The sequence below is a fragment of the Sus scrofa genome, chromosome 12 (genome assembly GCF_000003025.6).
Source record: "Sus scrofa isolate TJ Tabasco breed Duroc chromosome 12, Sscrofa11.1, whole genome shotgun sequence".
Classification (NCBI taxonomy): domain Eukaryota; kingdom Metazoa; phylum Chordata; class Mammalia; order Artiodactyla; family Suidae; genus Sus; species Sus scrofa.
Genome location: NC_010454.4, coordinates 8,582,401 through 8,589,818, shown reverse-complemented (window position 1 = coordinate 8,589,818; position 7,418 = coordinate 8,582,401). Strand labels below are relative to the sequence as shown.

Here is a 7,418-nt window from a genome sequence, read left to right as displayed (position 1 = left end):
CCTTAGGGCTCTTGCGTGTCCATCTTCTTAAGAGATTTTAAACGTCTGCCCTACTTTCCGGCCCAAGGTATGTGAGAGCCACCAAGGACCTCACACAGCTGCTGATGGGGACAGACAGGTGTCAAGGACTGTTAGTCCCCTGGCCTAACCCATGCCCAGAGAAACAGACTTTAAGATTTTTTCCAACTTGTCCACAAATACAGAGATATTCAGATTATCCTGAATTTGAGTTCCCCTAAACATTTCAAGATCAATTTTATTTCTTGTTTTTGGGGTTTTTTTCTTTCCTTGAGGCTATGGGAAGAAAAGAAATACGGATCCTTGGAGTCTTTCCATCCACATGCAACTTCTTTCCTTCTTCTTTTTTTTTTTTTTTTTTTTTTACTTTTTAGGGCCGCACCCGTGGTATATGGAGGTTCCCAGGCTAGGGGTTTGAATCAGAGCTACTACTGCCAGCCTACACCACAGGCACAGCAACACAGGGTTCGAGCCACGTCTGCGACCCACACCACAGTTTATGGCAACGCCGGATCCTTAACCCATTGAGCGAGGCCAGGAATCAAACCTGTGACCTCATGGTTACTAATCAGATTCGTTGCCACTGTGCCATGACAGGAACTCCCACATGCAGCTTCTTTAACAGCTGGTAGATTATAATGCCTGGCCCATGAGAGCAGTGATAACACCTCATTATGACCATAAAGCTTAAGAAAACCCTGTGTGATTCGGTGACTCTGAAATAAAGAGTATTTTCTCAAAAGGAGTAGAATTTTTGGCTATCTATGGTCTTAGGATGCCTAGGAACTAAAGTTATCTGCTAAAGAACAGAAGAGAATTGATCTTCTTTTTGATGCTAACGTCCATAAGGCTTAGGTGCCTGCGGATGACTTAGTCCAACTTTAAACAGTTTCTAATAACGAATTATCCTGCTTCACGTCTCTCTTAAAAAAATAATAATAATAATCTGGAAGCTCAAAAGATTAAATTTGAGGACATTTCCCCACAGCCTTTTCCCAGTTAAAGCCTCATTTTCCTCTGAAATCCTTGGATCTCCACGGCAGATGAGCAACCAATCTCAGGCCCCCTTCAGTTTATAGCTGGGACCCACCTGCCCCCCTGTTTATGTACAGATGGTTGGGGGGCCCTGCTCTCCACCACTGAAACGTTGCCAAAGTCCAGGAACCAGGGATGTGGGGAGGGGGAAAAAATATACCATATTGTTACAATCCCTCCCTCTCCTTGACCATTAATTGTATCCTGCTGGGAGCCCTCCCCGCGCACCCTGGGTGAGCATGTGTCAAACTCATTTTCTTCCTCCCAGCACTTGCCAAGGGCGTGTTAGCCTCTCGGTTTTGAAATCCCCTCTCGGAGACACCGAGAAAGTCAGACCCGAGGAAGGAGGGGGAGGAAGAGATTACAGCAGTGCGGGGGGCCGGGGTCAAGTCTCCCTTCCTCCTTGGACAAAGGAGGGGGGGCGGTCAGCTCTTCTGCCGGGACCGACTGGTGGCTGGGCGGGCAGAAGGGACCCACTGTGGTGACCGGAAGTGAAGATGCTACAGACTCAGCTGGGGATCTCGGGAAATGATGGAGCTGCTCTTTTCCTCCAACCTCTCTTCTCTCTGGAGCTCCCCCCCAACAACCCAGCAGCCGAACACGGCTGCTTCCCCTCCCAGCTGTTTTGCGTTCTTCCGAGAGAGCAAAGAAGAAAATCCTTCCTGGGTATTTATTTCCCCCCAGGGGGCCACAAGGTACCTCACTGAGGGACCAGGAAGAGTCCGTTATCCTCTCCCAGGGGATGGGCAGTCATAATCCGGGGGTTCGCAGTCGGCTCTGCTCACGTGGTCTTGCCTCCCAGAGTTTCTCCCCAGCCCACGCATGAGATCCAAGTCGGCCTCAGCAATTTCCCTGAAAGAACTGTGTTCTGTCACCCAGCCTAGCCCTCTCTTCTCTTTGGCCCCAGCAGTGTGAAAAAAAAAAAAAATCAAATTATTCTTACAGATTAAGGTTGGCTTGAAGAGATGCCATTTCTCCAAAATACTGAGAGATCATCTATCTTTTCCCAGGATCTGAAGAGGGAGCTACCCAGTACTGAACTTTCTTTTGGTTTCACCGCAACCTCTCCGGATTGTAAGATGATACACAGTATCTTCAACCCTCCATTGGTTTCAGGCCTGCCTGGTCCTTGGGATAAATTATAAAACTTGCTGGGAAGTGGTTATCACCTCCCGGTATAGTGTAGCGCTACTAATATGCCAGGTTTAGAGGCAGTCAGACCTTGGCCCAAATGTTCTCTCTTCCTGCTATTAGCTGTGAGATCTGTCATCTCTGAACACCTTGAGCTTTTTTTTCTTTTTTTGTCTTTTTGCCTTTTCTTGGGCCGCTCCCGCGGTATATGGAGGTTCCCAGGCTAGGGGTCTAATCCACCGGCCTACGCCAGAGGCTCAGTAACGCAGGATCCGAGCCGCTTCTGCGAGCCACACCACAGCTCACAGCAACGCCGGATCCTTAACCCACTGAACAAGGGCAGGTATCGAACCTGCAACCTCATGGTTCCAAGTCAGATTCGTTAACCACTGTGTCACGACAGGAACTCCTGAATATCTTGAGCTTTTTAGGGCCATCATCTCTCAAGTTATTCTTAAATTGAATTTTATTTTTTTATTTTTTATTTTAGGGCCACACCTGCAGCATATGGAAGTTCCCAGGCTAGGGGTTCAATCAGAGCTACAGCTGCCGGCCTACGCCAGAGCCACAGCAATGATAGCTCCAAGCCTCGTCTGTGACCCACACCACAGTTCATGGCAACGCTGGATCCTTAACCCACTGAATGAGGCCAAGGATTGAACCCGCAACCTCATGGTTCCTGGTCAGATTCATTAACCACTGTGCCAAGACGGGAACCCCTTAAATTGATTTTTAAAAGACTGAATGAGATGCTGTATGTATGGAGGAGGCATATGTGAAGTCAGTCAAGGGCCCATGAAGCTCAAGAACTCTTCCCTTCTTGCAAACACAGCTGGACCTGGTACGACACCTGCAAGCCCATATGGGATGGGCCACATTTCCCACCACCATCTCCAGGCTCCGTTTCTTCTCTTGCCCTGTTCAAGGTCATCTCTTTGGGCGAAGAGAACACATGTCCATTAACCACAGACTCTTCACTATTCTATGAAACCTCAACCCAAATGGAGACAAAAAAAAAAAAAAGCAATGTCTGTTTCTCCATGCACCACCGCTGCTTAACTTCCATTTGGCACATTGCCCACTTCTGCCTTAACTGCCCGGCTGGACTTCCTGCCAGGCTCCTTGTGTCTGTCCCCACGGGCCAGCATCTTGAACCCGAGTCACAGCTGGCTCCTTGAGGCCGCCGGAGGCCGGACACCACCTGTAAAGAGAAGTCCTCTCTCCCTTGCACAGGCACAGGGCCCCCTCCGCCCCAGTGCCTGCCACGCCCCTGACATTGTCCTACTACTGTTTCCGTGTAGCACATCTGGCCAAAGCAAACAGCTCTCCAGAGCCAGCTCTCCGGCGAGCAGCTGCAATACAGAGTTGGCAGGCTGTTTCAGGAAGCCTCGGCCTTCCCCCGCCTGCTCGCCCTGGGAGCTCTCCTGGAAGACACAAGACATGAGGCCTAACCTTTTAATTCACCCTCGCACAGGGCGGACCTCCTTCTCTGGAGGCCCTGGACCCCTCTTCCCCCCCGCCTTTGCTCTTATCCCCTGTGGTCGGGTCCCTCGAGACTGGGATTCACTTCTGTCCTCTTGGAGAAAAGGGAGCATGTGCTGGGAACACAGGTTGAGAGGTGCTAGAGGAGAAATTATGAAGCTCAGACGAAGGAAATTTTATTATTTCATACTAGGGGGTGCCATCTGAGTTGGAGGTTTGGGGATGGGCAAGGGTCTCAAATCCAGGAGTCACGAAGAGTGGAAACACTGGAGGAATAAAGAGAAGAAAAGGAGGGTGACAGGAAGGATAAAAGAAAGGACATTTAGCATCTTTTATCGGTGAGTGTGAAAACTCTTTCATATATGTTTTTACCCTTAAATTCTCTAAGACCCTAGGTATTGATGATCCCGTTTTATTTACAAGACGCTAAGGCCCCAAAGACAAGGGTCGTGCTCAAGGTCACTCAGTTGCTAAAAGGCAGGATCTGAGTCTTCGGGCTCCAAGGCCAGAAATTTTCCAAGCTGCCGCGGCGGCCAGTAGCTTTGGATTGCTGCTGTAGCCTCTTTATTCCGTCCCGTTACCTTGGCTAAGGTCGAGAGTCCCTAACTCTGGTGTTCCTAGGAGCTACTTGGTGGTGGCGATGGTGGTAGTTGGGGTTGGGGGAGCGTGTCAGTGGTGGCGGCAGGTGGTGGTGACGGCGAAGGTGACAGTGATGATGGTGATGGCGGGGAGGAGGGGTCCCCGTTCTTGTCATTGCGGGGGCCAATGGTGGGAATAACGAAAGACTAGTGTCTAGTGTCAGCTAATGGGCTTTTTTTTTTTTTTGTCTTTTGTTGTCTTTTTTTTTTTTTTTTTTTTTTGTCTTTTTGCTATTTCTTGGGCCGCTCCCGAGGCATATGGAGGTTCCCAGGCTAGGGGTCGAATCGGAGCTGTAGCCACCGGCCTACGCCAGAGCCACAGCAACGCGGGATCCTAGCGGCGTCTGCAACCTACACCACAGCTCACGGCAATGCCGGATCGTTAACCCACTGAGCAGGGGCAGGGACCGAACCCGCAACCTCATGGTTCCTAGTCGGATTCGTTAACCATTGCGCCACAGCGGGAACTTCCTTGTTATCTTTTTTCTTAGGGCCGCAACACAGTGGGGTTGAAGTGGAGCTGTAGCTGCTGGCCTATACCACAGCCACAGAAACGTGGGATCTGATCGGCCTCTGTGACCTGCACCACAGCTCACGGCAACGCCAGATCCTTAACCCACTGAGCGAGGCCAGGGATCGAACCCACGTCCTCACAGGCACTAGTCCGGTTCATTACCACTGAGCCATGATGGGAACTCCACTAATTGGCTTTCTTGTGTCTAAAATCCTTCCTTGGGTCCCATAGGCCACCTTCTTATCTTTTGCTTTTGTAAAAAATATTCACATTTCTGAACCTTTGTTTGTTGGTAGCAGCACCTGTAAGATGATATGACAGACTTCTATTTATTTATTTTTGAAAGGATGTAAGGGAAACAGCTTCCCTTATTTAAACAAAACACAAGCTCCCCAAGGCTTTAAAACTGGAAGCCAGCTCTCCAGGTTGGCGGGGCGGGGGCTGACCCAGCAGAACTGCCCTCTCTCCCTGCCCTTCTCCCCCTCGGACCCTCCCACCCACAAACACACCAGCCTAGCGATGAATTAGCTTCATCTTTCAGAGCTTCAGCCCAAGTGTGGCCTGCTGTCTGCTCCTTAGTTTCCTTCAGCCCAATGGAGAGACGGAAATTTAAATGAGAAAGAGAGACAGAGGGAGTTCCATTGTGGCTCCGGGGTAATGAACCCAACTAGTATCCATGAGGACATGGGTTTGATCCCTGTGGTGTAAGGTGGCTCAGATGGCGGCTCAGATCGGGTGTTGCTGTGGCCATGGCCTAGGTCGGCAGCTGCAGCTCTGATTTGAACCCTAGCCTAGGAACGTCCATATGCCTCGGGCGTGTCCCTAAGAAGACAAAAGACAAAAACAAGAACAAACAAACAAAATCCCCCAGAGATGGAGAGATGGAGAGACTGAGAAAAGAAAAGCAAACAAAATGCAGGATGCTGAGCCAACCTGCAGATCACATGGCTTACTTTTCTGAACCTGCACAGCTAACTCATTCCCCGGCTCCCAGCCGTGTCTCAGGCCACACCTGGTCTCAGAGGCTCAAGGAGCTCAGGCCAGCTTAGGAGACAGCTCCCAGGGTCCACACTCCCCGGGGAAGGGGTCAGAGCACTTACGACACGTCCCTCTAGTGATTTTCTGCTCTCGGAGCCTGAACAAAGATCCCCCATCTGAGCCACCCACCCAGGCGCTGTTTCCCAGCCCCACTGGCCCAGACGTCCTGCAACGCTGAAATAAATGAACGCCCCCTTTAGGGGACTGGCCTGGCTCGTGTGATGGGCCTAACAACATCCTCAGAAGCACACAGTCACATCCCAGTGAATTTCGCCCCTAAAGCAACGGAGCAGCCATCACCCCAGAGGGCTCACGCCAGCATCAGGGTTGAAATTCCGGGTGCCTGGAAACATCTTCAGCCATCAGCCTTCTTCCTTGGTGACGGCAATGCTGGGGAAAAAAAAAAAAAATTAAGAAAACAGCACACTTAAAACTCAAAGGAGAAATAATGCACATCTCCCCAGGGGTGCAAACTGAGTTCCTTTAATGACAATTGAAGTTTCTTTGGAAGCATAAAACATAACATAAATAGACAAACAAATGGCACAGCAAGATTTCTCTCTCTCTCTCTCTCTCTCTCTCTCTCTCTCTCTCTCTCTCTCTCTCTCTCGGCTAATGATTGTTCCTAGGCAGTCTGGGGGAATCAGGGCACTGACAGCAAACAGCCAGCTCCCACTCTGAAATCGGCACCAACTCCCCACCCAGGGGTCGCCCAAAGTGGTAGCCCGTCGGAGCGTGTGGTCCAAAACCCCGAGACCCCCTCCCCTTCTGACCCTCACACAACAGCTCCCAAAGGACTCCTCTGGAGCCACCCTGATAAGGGGTACAGGATGAGAAATAGCAAACAAGCTTGAGACGCCTATCTGCGCTCCCCCCACCCCACCCCCGCCCGCTTTGCTGTGCAAGTAACAATTTATGCCTGATCAGTTTGGACAGCAGATTCTATTTATTTTGCTAGACTCCTACCCTCTTCCCATCCCAGGGGTGGGGCAGACTGATATTTTCTTTCAAGGCTCTCTGAAACATTCAGCCTCTCTCCTATGATTCTAACCCCCGGAATGGCCACACCGCAGGCAGCCGGTACCTCTCCGTCCCTCTCCAGCCTCACCCCCCGACCCCCCGGGGCCAGCCTCTCCCCCGTGCACGTGAAGCCGGGCGGCCTTGAAGCTTTTAGACACATGAGGGCCCAAGACATTCTGTCCCTCTCCTATCTCTCCCGTGGTTACTTGAGGTTTGTAATTGTTTCCTTTCAGCAGAGCAAAACTCTGATTCTTCCCCCAACCCTGGGGGGTTATCACGCTCTCCCTATAAGGAGTCTTAATCTTTACCCATGTAAAACTCTTGCCAGGCCCCATCCCTCAGATGGAGAGCCCCCCCCTCCCCCGCACCCCTGCCCCCCGCCCCCAGTCTCTCCTGAAGGGGGAGATTGGAAGGAAGCCTGCAGCCTGGCACTGGGAGGGTTAAACGAGCCTGGTGGAGGGAGAGGAAGCAGGCATTCCCCTGGTCCCAGATGGAGCATGCTAAATCACTCCCTTCAGCAAGTCAGCTTGTTTGGTTATCTT

The 7,418-nt window shown here is 51.0% G+C and overlaps 1 protein-coding gene across 6 annotated transcripts in view; it reads right to left on the bottom strand.

Moving 5' to 3' along the window:
• The window catches only part of LOC102165318, a 381,153-nt gene continuing 377,561 nt past the window's right edge, over positions 3,827–7,418 (bottom strand). For all 6 annotated transcript variants that reach the window (XR_002337031.1, XR_002337032.1, XR_002337036.1 and 3 more), the window contains one exon: positions 3,827–6,246. The gene's annotated coding sequence lies outside the window, so the exon portion shown is untranslated. The remainder of the gene's footprint in view (positions 6,247–7,418) is intronic.